Source organism: Pinus tabuliformis, chromosome 5_2 (genome assembly GCF_031772625.1).
Source record: "Pinus tabuliformis cultivar Carrire ecotype Pingquan chromosome 5_2, CPIR1, whole genome shotgun sequence".
Classification (NCBI taxonomy): domain Eukaryota; kingdom Viridiplantae; phylum Streptophyta; class Pinopsida; order Pinales; family Pinaceae; genus Pinus; species Pinus tabuliformis.
This window is the reverse complement of record NC_142306.1, coordinates 966,621,377-966,636,097: the sequence shown is the minus strand read 5'-3', so window position 1 is coordinate 966,636,097 and position 14,721 is coordinate 966,621,377.

The window sequence follows — 14,721 nt, the reverse complement described above, 5'->3', positions numbered from 1 at the left end:
GAGGAGGGGTCGAGTGGTTAAACCCCACCCCTCTCACTTTACCCGCATAAGCCTTTTCCTTATAACGAAATGTATTAAGGATGGGGTCTGGTACGCATTGGGTGGCCCGCCCCCCAAAACCTCATAAATAGTGTTTTTTCCGTTAAAAAAAAATACATAACACTGAAAAATCCGACCACAAAGCCTTTAAGCCGGAAGTCAAATCAAATGAAATCTGCCCTATTCTCCTGTCGGGTCTGCGCTTATCGCAAGTCGCAACGACCCTGGGGTCTTTCCTTTGATTGTGTCGATCGCCAATCGCCAATATCTCCGATATCATCCTGACCGTTGATTTGTCTTCCGATCTGACGGCAGAGATCACACGTCGCTATGGGCATATCGCAATCGTTGTCGGCATATCGTAATCAATACAACCCAGGGTTCTTCCATATGGCATATGCCGACGCCGATATCAGCAATCGCTCCATCGCATATCACATGGTCTTAAGCCCTGATATTGCATACTGCCTGCCCCCGATTGCGATAAGTCAGAGATCGCTGATCGGGGGTTCTTTCTGCCTAGCCTTAAGTCCACCCTTTGGATCCCTCCGATTGCGATTTTCCTTTATAAGGCTTTTAACCCATTTTTTAGAAGAAATGCCTCCTTTTTCAAAGGAACAAAGACAACTTCTTTTTGCAATAACTTCATCATCCGAAGTCCATTTTAGCCCATGCAAATTACAGTAGATTCAGAATGAAAAGATCTACGCAATGGAAATATTTCCAGGAGCATCTTTGGACTTTCATTTTCCTCTATTTCCTGCAAGTTAACCCAAAACTTTGACTGGCTCGTTCTCCCTCATACGAGCTCAGATTGATGAACAGTTCGCACCTCCGTGACCAGGACGACGATATCTATGCTCTGGTCCTAGGTCGAAGTCATTCTGAGAACTTTGATTTTCAAGAGTTCATAAGCCTTCTTTGTCCTGTGTGTCTCTCTAGAACCACCAGGATCAATCCTCTCCACTGAGGAGCTTTTGGTCCTCCAAAAGCATGAAAAATAATTTGCAACTTCTTTATACCCTGCCTGCATCACAAGCGTCCTGTAAAAGGTCTCGCTTCCATCTCTTTCACCTTTGTTCTTTAGAGACCTAAGCGACGAGCCGACACCTGCTACCTCTGCAACCTGTAGTACATTGTTTTGAAATTTACATGCTTGAATGACATGACCAACTAATGACCCAAACATTTTATACTTGCCATGAGTTTATAACACATACTCGGTGGTCAAGTTTACAACAAGATGGATGCAACACCCCAGCTACGACAACAAGGCCAACCTATCATGGTTGCTTCAACAAGTGATGGAAAATCCATCATCACTGCAACACATGATTTACATACATAAGGCCAAGCACGATTGTTTTGACAAGTGATGGAAACAATCGTCACTTTTAGAGTTTAACATGCGACTGAAAACATGACCAAAGATCATTGTTGCTGAACAAGTGATGGAAACATATCATCACTCTTACACTTTAAAATACAACAAATGATTTACAAATGAATGACCATGAAATGAAAACATGTCTAGAAACCATTTTTCACTTATTAATGTGAACGAGTCACCTCCTTGTGGTGGTTTTGCTTGTCGAACAACCGCTTCACCTGGTTCACGCACCAACGCTTTGTCTTTAAGGCACTGCTCTTGATGGAGCCTCCAACAAATGGCTCTTTGATGGCCACTTCTGTCGCAATGACTGCAATAGGTTTTCTTCCTCCATATCTGCTTAACCTATTTCTTTTCATGTTATTGAGAGGGTTTTTCACGCCTCATCCTTTTGAGTGCTTCCATTATTTTCCGACACTTAGAAAATGTATGGTTATTCAATCCACAAAAGGTGCATGTTTTTCGATGCCATGTTTTACATTCATCATTATCAACATGATCATAATCGAAATGAACATTTGAAGATCGAAAGTGGTTGTACCTTCCTTTGTTGTCTTTGATGTCAGTATGGTGATGAGAGCTTGCCTCAGCTCTCTCCCTGCAATGGGCACTGCCGTCGGATGATGGGGAAGTGTTCCCATCATTCTCTTTCCTCGACAATTTCATCAATGTCTCAGATGACTCTGACACCTTCGAGCACTCTCCTTTAGTGTATCTCAAGCCTGCAAATCGATGTTCGTGCACAACCTCCAAAGGTTGAGTTATGCCTTGGTTATTAACACCAAGTTCTTCTTTCTCCTCGTGCCTCATCTTTGTAAGGAGCCTCATGTTCGTCCCTATAATTGGGATCTCCAAATCTCCAATAGACATCATACTATGAGAAGATGAAATCGAAAGGAAATCAACATCTTTTACCTCCTCTTTAAATTTGGAAAGAACTAATGAGGGATGCTCATCATCCATTGTTGGTGGTTCGCTAACTATCGTGGCGCATTCCCAACTTCCTTTCTGACATACCCAAGTCCTCCCTGACGGGGTAATTCCTCTACTTTAATGGGATTGACAATGCCTTGGCCATTAACGCCCAAGCCTTTTCCTTCATACCCCATTCTCTTCAATAGTTTGGAGCCAATTCCTGTGGTGTGATTTTCAAAAACAGCAAAATCATCATCAGGAAACATACATGAAGATGGAGAAATACTTTTTACCTCGCATGGGTCACGCTGCAGCTTTTCCCAGGCCTCGTCCTTTGCTTGCAGCTATCGTAGCAATTTTTTTTTTCCTCTTTCTCTTCATGTAGATGCATCTTCAATTCATCATTCTCTGTTTGAAGATTATGTTTGTTATGCTTCAGTTCTTCCAGGGCCTCTTCCATGGCTTGCAACTGAAGCTGAAATCGCTCCTTTTCCTTTGTCTCTTTCTGTAGAGTTTCATACATTATTTCCACTCTTTTGGAAATTTTGAGTATGGTCTCGTACATCGCCTTTTCATCCTCTATCATTGCACGTTCCATTGTTCACGCTTGCAATTCACATCCATGAAAAGACCGCTCTAATACCACATGATTTAGGTCCAGATGTAATGAAGGACCCTTCCAAGACCTTTTACTTTCGTGATGTGTTAAATTGCATTCTTAAAAGAACATAAAGGAATACATGTGCATGTTGTAAAGAAGAGGAACATGTCAATCATCAGCAACATAAAAACATAAGTCGTTGATAACGGAGTTCGTCCAGGAGGGACTATGTCTACGGGTCCTGGTGTCAAGATGGTGTAGGCCACTGCATTAAATGTTGTCAATAATGATGATGTACACAAGCGATGATGTCGTGATCATACAAGGAAAATTCCTTCATGCAGGAGTGGCTCTAAGAGTTGTTCCACTACAGGAACTCTTAGTCAAAAGACTCCTATCAGTATGACACAAAAACATGCATGATGAACATCCCAGCAACATGGCATAAAAGGGATTTCAAAAAAACATGCATGACGACAACAAGAGTATCCTAGCAACATAAAACAAAGGGATCTCAAAACATAACATGAAGAGTTATGACAACAAGTACATCACATAGAAGATTACGCATCAAATCAAGCAAGGAATCATGACAACATGTAATAAACAAGATCTTGCATCAACGTCAATCAAGGATCTGTGCAGCGCAATGCATAAAGAAGAAGTACATGAACACATCATATACCTCACAACCAAGGGCCATCTGAAGAAGTGGGTGTCACATTGCTGAAGTTGTTCGGACCATCAATCTCACGGCATCGATCGCATGAAAATGACTGCTCGCACATGAATGTGGACATCTATACTGGCACTTAGAAAAGTGGTTGAAGAATAGAATGAGAGAATGAGAAATCTGAATACAGAATTGGTGGCGTCGAGTAGTGCAAAAATCGACTGTCCAAAATCCAAATTCTAAGAAGTTGAGACTCTGGGGCTCAAGAAATCTTTTAGGTTCCCTCGGGATTCCTCAAAGATTCTTCTCCATGGGTGGACTGGAAATCTACAACTCAGATGGTGAATCTGATCTCGCCATTGTGATCTCTATGGAAAACCATGAAAAACAATTATAAACTTGACTATATTCTGACATGGAAAAAATTTACCTCCTTGGGAAAATATCAAGGCTCATGGTTCTACTCCCTGTTTTTGCAGCAATCATGGTTCTACATGCATTCTGAAAATCGCTGAAAAATGCAGAACTCTCATGGAGAAACGGATAGTGCCATTGCATTCGTGGCAACGAGAGGTGTAGAATCCATATAAAATTTGCCAAAATCTGACAAAGTGAAAATTTTTCCCTCCTGCAAAATTCATGGTCCCTGCATTAAAAACTTAATTACTCGCCTTGAAATCCGTGCCCACCTTCTGCCTCGAAATCTATGCCCTGCAGTCTCTCCCCCAGCTTTGGTAAAAAAAATGAGTTTATATAAGAATTCAGGCGGATTTACCAAGAATATGGTTGGCTGCATTGGTTAAGTTAGCATATGGTTGAGGAGGGGTCAGGTGGTTAAACCCTACCAGTCTCGCTTTACCCGCATAATCCTTTTCATTATAACCAAATGTATTAAAGATGGGGTCGGGTCCGCATTGGACAGCCCGTGCCCCAAAACCTCAAAATAGCCCTTTTTCCATTAAAACAATAATACACGGAAACACTAAAAAATCCAACCATAAAGCCTTTAAGTCGGAACTCAAATCATATGAAATCTGCCCTATTATCCTATCAGGTCCGCACTTATCGCAAGTCGCAATGGCCCTGGGGTCTTTCCTTTGATTGTGCCGACTGCCGATATCATCGATATCATCCTGACCATTGATCTGTCTTCTGATCCGATGGCGGAGATCGCATGTTGCTATCAGCATATCGCAATTGATGTCACCATATCGCAATCGCTACAACCCAGGGTTCTTCCATATGGCATACGTTGACGTCGATATCGGCAATTGCTCCATCGCATATCGCATGGTCTTAATTCCTGATATCGCATACTGCCTGCCCCTGATTACAATAAGTCAGAGATCACTGATCAGGGGTTCCTTCCGCCTGGCCTTAACTCCGCCCTTTGGACCCCTCCAATTGTGATTTTTCTTTATAAGGCTTTTAACCCATTTTTTAGAAGAAATGCCTCCTTTTTCAAAGGAACAAAGGCAACTTCTTTTTGCAATAACTTCATCATCCGAAGTCCATTTTAGCCCATTCAAATTGTAGTAGGTTTAGAATGAAAAGATCTACGCAATGGGACTATTTCTAGGAGCATCATTGGACTTTCATTTTCCTATGTTTCCTGCAAGTCAACCCAGAACTTTGACGGGCTTGTTCTCCCTCATATGAGCTCAGATTGACGAACCGTTCGCACCTTCGTGATCAGGACGACGAGATCTACGCTCTAGTCTTGGGTTGAAGTCATTCTGATCACTTTGATTTTCAAGCATTCATAAGCCCTCTTTGTCCTATGTGTCTCTTTGGAGCCACCTAGATCACAAGTAGATTTTTTTGCAGATTTTGTTTATAGGTTGAAGGAGAATTAATCCCAACCACCCCTCTAAACATATTAACAACAACTATACTTGCCAAGTAGAATTTTTTGCAGGCTGTGGATTTTGTTTGCTGGTTGAAGGAGAGAAGTTCTGAACAGAGGTACGAGTTCTCCATTCCCCAACACATGAGACCATTCCACAACACACATCAAGCATTTAAGAAGGAATGTGTATTCAACACACATCAAGCATTTAAGAAGGAATAAGTATTCAATGAAGGGATGGTAAATACGTATGGTCAAACATTTACTCCACAACTCTTACTTGCAGTGTGCAACCTCTACAAGTTTAGAAAATCATTCATTTTGTACAAGCGCTATTAATGAGTCAAAGATATATGTTTTTATAAATATGTTATATGAAAAAGTCTTTAGTAGAGTGGAGGGGTGTAAGTATGAGAGGTGAAGAGAGAAAACCATGGACTAAATATTGGTGGGCACTTGAAAACAAGTTCTTACGGAGTCTTACAGAGAGTTACTCCGCAACCCTTGGTGAAGCTTAAATCACAATAAGATATTTTATTTACTTGGTAATCGAAGTAAGATATTTTATTTACTTGGTAGATGACCCGCAGCCTCCATATGAATGTATTTCATGTATTAAGAAATATAATTCAAAGTTTTATTGTGTTGCTCCATTTTACTCTGTTTTTACTCAATAGAATTGTGTGTCAAATTTCTTTGTTTTTTAAGCCTCTGTCCAGTTGTGATTTCTGTGTTCTTTAAGCCTCTGTCCAGTTGCGATCTGAAGAATTGATCTCCAAAATAAATTTGTTGAGGGAGAATCCTCTCCTCTGTCCCCATAAATCTCTTTCACCTCGTATAAGAGCAGGTTAAAACTTTGTTAGTGCAAAAACAAGTGTTTTTACTAGAAATTAAAATGTTTTTTTGAAGGCAGATATTTGGAGAGTGAGAAAGTTTTTTTTACACTCACAAATGGCAGCATCAAGCACAAGCTTAACTAATCCTTATATACCTCAATTTAATGGAAAAAATTATGACTATTGGGCTATTACAACGAAGGCTTCGTTTTCTTCTCAAGATATTTGGGATTTGGTGGAGAATGGGTTCCAAGAACTAGCAGATGCAAGAACATATAATGTCTTGACACAAGGAGAAAGGGATTTGTTGAGGGAAAATAGGAAGAAGGATGAAAAATCCCTCTTATACATCTTTCAAGAAGTTCGTGAAAGTATTTTCCCAAGGATTTCAGCAGCAAAAAAGTCCAAGCAAGCATGGGACACCCTCCAGATGGCCTACCAAGGAATGGAAGAAGTGAAGATAACAAAACTACAAATGCTAAGGAGAGATTTTGAAACAATTTGTATGTAAGAGCCTGAGAATGTAGACTCATTATTTACAAATGTAACTGGACTGGTTACTCAAATCAAGTCTCATGGTGAGACACTTGAGTGAAGAATTATATCTGAGAAATTTTTAAGAAGTCTTCTAGCATGGTTTGATGCCATTGTTGTGGCCATAGAAGAGACAAAATATCTCTCACATTTTTCAGTGGATGAGCTTCATGCATCACTTGTTTCTCATGACAATGGACTAAATAGAGAAACAAACTCATCATTGGAGCATGACTTCAAGACACAAGTTTCATTTGGGCAAGGTCGAGGTAAAGGAACATCAAATGCTAGAGGAAGAGGAAGAAGCCCACACAGAGGTGGAAGAGGCCTCCCTTCAAGCTCAAGTGGAAGGGGCAACAATCAAAATCCAAATCAAGGCCCAAGCCAAAATCAAGCACAAGGTGAGAGGTATGATAAATCTCAAGTTGAATGTCATTATTGTAAGAAGTATGGTCATTAAGCAAATGAATGTAGAAAGAAGCAATATGACATAAGTAACAAACCAAGTGTAAATTTCAAAAAGCAAAATCAGAACCATGATAGCATGTTTTTAACTTGTAAAGTAGCACAAGAAAAACAAAGTGATGTATGGTTTCTAGATTCACGGTGCAACAACCACATGACAAGGAACATAGAAATGTTTTCCAATTTAGATGAAAGTGTGAAATATGAAGTGACATTAGGGACTGATAGCAAAGTCTTTGTCATGGGAAAAGGAAGAGTCAATATTATAACAAAGAAGGGGGAGGAGAAGTATATTTCAGATGTTTATTTTGTCCCTCGTTTGAAGCATAACCTCATAAGCATGGGACAACTCATGCAAAAGGGCTACAATTTCTTTTTTTTAAATGATGAGTGCAAAATTTTGGATAAAACTCCAAGCAGACAGTTGATTGCAACAGTTCATATGACAGAAATAAAATGTTTCCTCTCAATCTAACATCATATTTGAAGGAAGAAGGTGCACAAGCACAACTATCAATGAATTCACAAGAGGATGAAAGAAAAGTTGCAGATGTCACACAAGTAGACTTTCAGGTAGAGGTCAAAGATGAAAACTAGTTATGGCATTTGATATTTGGTCATATCAACTTTTGAGGCTTGAATTTACTGCATAGGAAAGGCATGGTGAAGGGATTGCCACTCATAGAAAAAATGGATAGCCTATGTGAAGGATGCATCTTGGGAAAACAACATAGACAAACATTTCTAGCAGGAAAGTTAATAAGGGAAAAGGAACCTTTGGAGATTGTCCATTCAAATTTGTGTGGACCAATGCAGACACCATCAATTGGTGGTAGCTACTATTTCTTTACCTTCATAGATGATTGCACAAGGAAGACATGGATCTACTTCCTAAAACAGAAACGTGAAGTGTTTGAATGCTTTCATCAATACAAAGCTCTTGTTGAGAACCAAAGTGGACACTACATCAAACTCTTGAGGACTGACAGAGATGGTGAATACATCTCAAATGACTTCCTTCTTTTTTGTAGGGAGCATTGAATTCACAAGCTATTTACAACAAGGTATACACCTCAGCAAAATGGTGTCACGGAACGGAAAAAATAGGACCATTATGGAAATGGCAAGGAGTATGTTGAAGGAAAAGCATTTGCCAAATGATTATTGGGCTAAAGTTGGTGCTTGTGAAACAAATATCATGAATAGGTTTCCAACCAAAAGTGTCAAGAATGTGGTTCCTGAAGATGCATGGAGTGGAATAAAGCATAGTGTCACTCACATGATAGTGTTTGGATGTGTGGCGTATGCACATGTACCAGATGAGTTGAGGAAGAATTTGGACAGTAAGGGGGAGAAATGCATATTTGTTGGATATAGTGATGAATCCAATGCATACAATCTCTACAATCCATCAACCAAGAAGGTCATAATTAGTAGAGATGTGCAATTCATAGACGAGGAACCATGGGATGGAATTTAAGAGGAGACAATCAATTTGAGAGCATGTATACCACATGAGGATAAAGACAAATTGACAACAGCAAGCAATTCCTCAACAGTGACTCCTTCTACTCCTATTCAAGCGCAACAAAGCAGTCAACAAGTAATACCATCAAAAAATACTAGAACATTGTCATGCAGTTAAGTAAGTGTTTCTCCAAGCATGTCATAAAGTGCAACACCAAGTGACATGTCAAGCCCATCTTCCGCAAGCATAAGAAGACCAAAATTCAGAAATTTAAATGAAATTTATGAGTAAGATGAAGTTGATAGTAGCATTGGTCTGAATTCCTTATTTGCATTGTTTTGTCATGTAGATGACCCAATCCATTTTGAGGATGCGGGAAAAGAAGAAAAATGGGTTGTGGCAATGGAGGAAGAAATAGAAGCAATAGAAAAGAATGACACATGGGAGTTAGTGGACCTTCTGCAAGGAAAATAAGTCATTGGAGTAAAGTGGGTCTATAAGACCAAGAGCAACATTGAAGGAAAGATTGAAAGGCATAAAGAAAGGCTAATTGTCAAAGGATACAAGTAGCAACATGGAAGAGATTATGCAGAGACATTTTCACTAGTCGCAAGGATGGAGACAATGCATACAATAGTGTCGATTTCTACACAACATAAACGGAAAGTGTATCAAATGGACGTTAAATCAACGTTCTTGAATGGAGTGCTGAAAGAGGAAGTATATGTTGCACAACCACCTGGTTATCGGGTAGAAGGCCAAGAAGGCAAGGTTTATAGGTTGAGGAAAGCTCTTTATGGGCTTAGCAAGCACCACGTGCATGGTATTAAATAATAGACGCTTACTTTATGGACAATGGTTTCGACAAATGTGATAGTGAGCCTCCTCTCTACATAAAAGGGAGTGACGGTAAGCTTCTTATTGTTTTTTTGTATGTAGATGATTTGATTTTTAGAGGAAGTGATGATTTATTCATCGCTAATTTCAAAGAATTCATGAAAAGTGAGTTTGAAATGACTGACTTGGGGTTGTTAAAGTATTTTTTAGGCATAGAAGTGAAGCAAACAAAAACTGATATTTTTATTTCTCAATAAAAGTATGTAGTAAACATTTTGAAGAGGTTTAATATGAAGAACAACAAGCTCACACCAACTCCAACTGTCATGGGGTTGAAGTAAGAAACAAATATTGCAGCAACAATGTCAATATGACATTGTACAAAATTATGGTGGGTAACTTGATGTATTTGACTGCCACTAGGCCAGATATAATGTATGTTGTAATTCTAGTGTAGAGGTTCATGGATACACCCAAGGAGATGCAATGGTAAGTAGCCAAAAGGATCTTAAGGTATGTCAATGGGACAAAAAAATATGGTATCATGTACACCGCTACAAATGATTTTAGGCTGGTTGGTTACACTAATAGTGACTGGGTAGGAAGTGTCGATGAAAGAAACAACACATCAAGATATGTTTTTCATTTAGGTTTGAGAGTAATTTCATGGGCCTCCAAGAAGCAACCAATAGTTTCATTGTCAATAGAAGAAGTTGAATATGGCATCGAAATAGCAGCTTCATGTCAAGCAGTATGGATGAGAAGAATGTTGGGGGATATATGCCACGAACAAGAGGGAACAACAACTGTTTTTTGCGACAACACTTCCGAAATTTCGCTATCAAAGAACTATGTTTTTCATAAGAGGACCAAGCACATTGATGCTAAATGTCATTTTATTAGAGAATTGATTAAGAGTGGTGCAATTGTGTTGCAAAGCTGTAGGTCATAGGAGCAGTTTGCTCACATTTTCACAAAGCCATTGGCATGTGAAAATTTTGTTTATCTCAGAGACTATTTGAGAATTGTCAATGCTGCAAGTTGTGATTAAGGGGGAGTGTTGGAAAATTAATCCCAACCACCGCGTTAAACTCATTGACATCAACCATACTTTCCAAGTAGATTTTATGCAGGTTCCGAATTTTGTTTGCAGGCTAAAGGACAAAAGTTCTAAGTAGGGGTACGAGTTCTCCATTCCCCAACACATCAGATCATTCTGCAACACACATGAAACATTTAAGAAGGAATGTGTATTCAATGAAGGTTTGGTAAATCCATATGGTCAAAAATTTACTCCACAACCCTTACTTGTAGTCCACAACCTCTGAAGTTTAGAAAATCATTCATTGTGTACAAGTGTATATGTTTTGATAAATATGTATGAAGAAGTCTTTAGTAGATTGTTGGGGTGTAAGTCTGAGAGGTGAAGAGAGAAAATATTGGAGCAAATATTGATGGGCACATGAGAACAAGTTCTTACAGAGTTTTACAAAGAGTTACTCCATAACCCCTGTGAACCGTAAATCATAGTAAGATATTTTATTTACTTGGTGAAGGAGCTGCAACCTCCATATGAATGTATTTTATGCACTAATAAATATAATCCAAAGTTTTATTGTGTTGCTCATCCATTTTACTCTGTTTTTACTCAATTCTATTGTGTGTCAAATTTATGTGTTTTTTAAGCCTTTGTCAAGTTGCGATTTGTTCAGCAACTGAAAATTTGATAAATTTCTTTCACTCTCCACGAAAGGATCACCTCCACACACAAATTTATGTGTTTTTTAAGCCTTTGTCCAGTTGCAATTTGTTCAGCAACTGAAAATTTGATAAATTTCTTTCACTCTCCATGAAATGATCACCTCCTGGGTCTCTAGCACATCATCAAACCTGGAGGTATACATACAGACATTGCAACGTAATTTGTATATACACACATATCTAGATGATAGGAAAAGGCAATAATACATCACTAATATTGATACTCACTCAGTTGGGACATTGTATTGTGGATAGTGTTTTGACAAGTTTCGTGCAAGGTGTGGGATGAAGGTGTTTTGAGAATTTTAATGGTTAAAATCCTTATTAAAAAAAACTTAGGAAGGAAAGAGGGCAATTCACCTGGAGAATGAACTAACCCTTGGTGACCACCTGAAACCTACAAGGACCCTAGATGGTTAGTAGAGGAGTATAAAACACAAAATGCTTTCAAAAATAGAAAATCATAAAACCCATGAAATATGTCACAAATACCTAACATAATGATTGAGAGCAGAAACACTCCAAACATGGTCATGTGAAAAGAATAAGGAAAAATGAAAACATTCCAGAGGTGAAGTAAGCATATATGTACCTACGCCTTCCCATTTTACTAGAACAAAGGGAAAAGACGACTTCGGAAGGAGAGCAAACCCATTGTTGAATTGAATGCAACATGCTGATTAGGGTAAAGGGCATTAGAACTGTAGAGGTCACCGACATGTAATAATGGAATACATCCCTATAACATTGTTAAGAACTTCAAATCTACCGAGATGCCAGTGAGGAGAGACAGGGTCACCTATATAGTGTCAGGCACGTCTGGGCTAATGGAATACCTAGCACAAGCATGCGAATGATGGTCACCACATCCAAATAGGCCAAGTTACACATCTTAACGCATGGTGGCTCTTCCACTTCAATTCTTGACAAGCCTTTAAATTAAAAAAAGTGCAGTCGTTGATATTGGTTCAGACGAAGCATATTCCGAGAATATCAAATCCAATACGTTGGTTGATAATTTAACACCCACTCATCCGCCTCGGGTTGAAATAGGAGAGTATTCCGCTAAATATTATTAACTAGTTGTTTTTTTGGAATCTTTTCAAGTGGGTTTTTCTAGTCTAATTTCTCTCAAATCTAGAAGGAATTTATTGAAATCACAAGTTTGATCGTAACCCTGCACAATCGAAGTGCCCTAGAGGCCTTTGAAGGTGTTGAATCGATATATATAGTCAAAAAAAAGTTTAAATAACACAAATCAAGATATATTTCACCTCAAATGTTTAGCGAGATTCGAGCATTGGAAGTCCAAAAACATCACACTAAAAACATCTCTTATTATTAATAATAATTAATAATAAAATAATAATAATAAAACAATAATAATTATTTTATTATATAATAATAAAAATAATAATAATAAATATATTAATATTACAAAATAACTATTTTAATAAAATATTATTATTATTATTATTAATTTATATTTATTATTATTAATTAATTATTATTATAATCATTTAGAAATATTTTTTGTTATTACTAAATAATTATCGTTTTTGTTATTAATTAGTATTACTATTATTATTAATTTTTTAAGGCTTCATATTTCAATATAAGGTGGATGATGATCTATTAACTTTTTTTATTTTTATTTTTAATTGACAACTTAGATTGATTCTTCAGGGAATATGTTGAGCATATGCTTAGTCTAAATGCTTATCAAGGGCTATAATGTGTTATAGAGTTTGTTAGGTTACATGGACTTCTAATAAATTAAAAAATTAGATGCAAAGTGGCTGCCCACCACCAATTTCCTAAAGATTTGAAATTATTTCAATTCTAATAAGTTCTTCCATGTTAAATTCCACATTATGATTTACAACATTCATTTACATATAAGAAAATTTAATTTCGCAAAATGGTCTATTACTTTTAATAGATTTTAAAGATTATATTCTTGCCAAGTAGCTCCCTGCCCACCAATTTCCTAGGCATTTTATATTATTCCAATTCTAATAACTTCTTCACTATTATTTATAACATTCATTTATCTATAGGAAAATTTTATTTAGCAAAATGGTCTATTTTAGAATAAGATGAGTAATTCCTTTTTGCATTAGTAAGGAATTTTTTGTGTTGCAATAGTTTTTTTTGATATATTTATGAAGCCTACGACGATATCAACCACATTAATATTTTGAATGTGGTTGTACTAGTTAATATTAGATCTATACCATTAAGATCTATTAACATTTTTCAACCACATTTACTAATGTGGTTGTGTTAGGGATTTCCATGTATTTTATTATAAACCCTAGGGTTTTTAGTATTAATCCCTTGGGTTTATAATATCAATCCCTAGGGTTTTGTTAATCTAAGGGTTCCTATTCCTAAGGTATAATACAACAACCCCAAGGGATTATAAATCCAAGGGATTAATACTAAAACCCAAGGAATTATAAACCCAAGAGAATAGTATTAAACCCTAGGGATTAATATTATAAACCCGAGTGAGTAATATTAAACACAAGGGATTAATAAACCTCATTATTAATCCCTTAGGTTTAATATATCTTGGGTTTATAATATTGAGTTTATATACCTTGAGTTTATAATATTTATCTCGTAGATTTAATATTATTCCATTGGGTTTATAATCCCTTGAGTTTATATTTATTGGTTTTAATCTCTAATTATAAACTTTACTATTATTAATTAATATTACTAGAATTAATTAATATTAATATTACTACTATTATTACTAAAATAATTAATTTATATTACATAATTTAAAATTAATAATAATAAATAACATTTAATAATAATAATCATTTTATTGTAATAGTTTTTTTGTATTATTTATTTATCAATGGTAGATACAAATGAAGTTTTAGGCTATATCAATCACATTAATATTTTTAATATTTTTAATATAGTTGTGTTAATTTAAAAATATATGGTATATATTTTTTATAGAAAATTATGCACCACATAATATTAAGTTGCTGATTAAATATATCCATAATTTTTTTTAAATTTAATATTAATATATTTATAATTTTTTTAATTAATTTATTTTTATTTTATATATATATATATATAACTTCTAAATTTGGGTTTATCATTTCACATTACAGATTACAATTAAAAAAATATCAAATAACCAAGAATATTATATAAATATATAAGTTCAAGAAATAAATGGTTTAACTTTTATATATTTATCTAATGCAATTATGAAATAATCAAATAACAAATAATGTTATGTATCCAAACCGGAACAAGAATTTTTAGTTGCTCATTTCATCAAAAATAAAAAATAAAGATAACTATATGTGGTCGCTGAGATG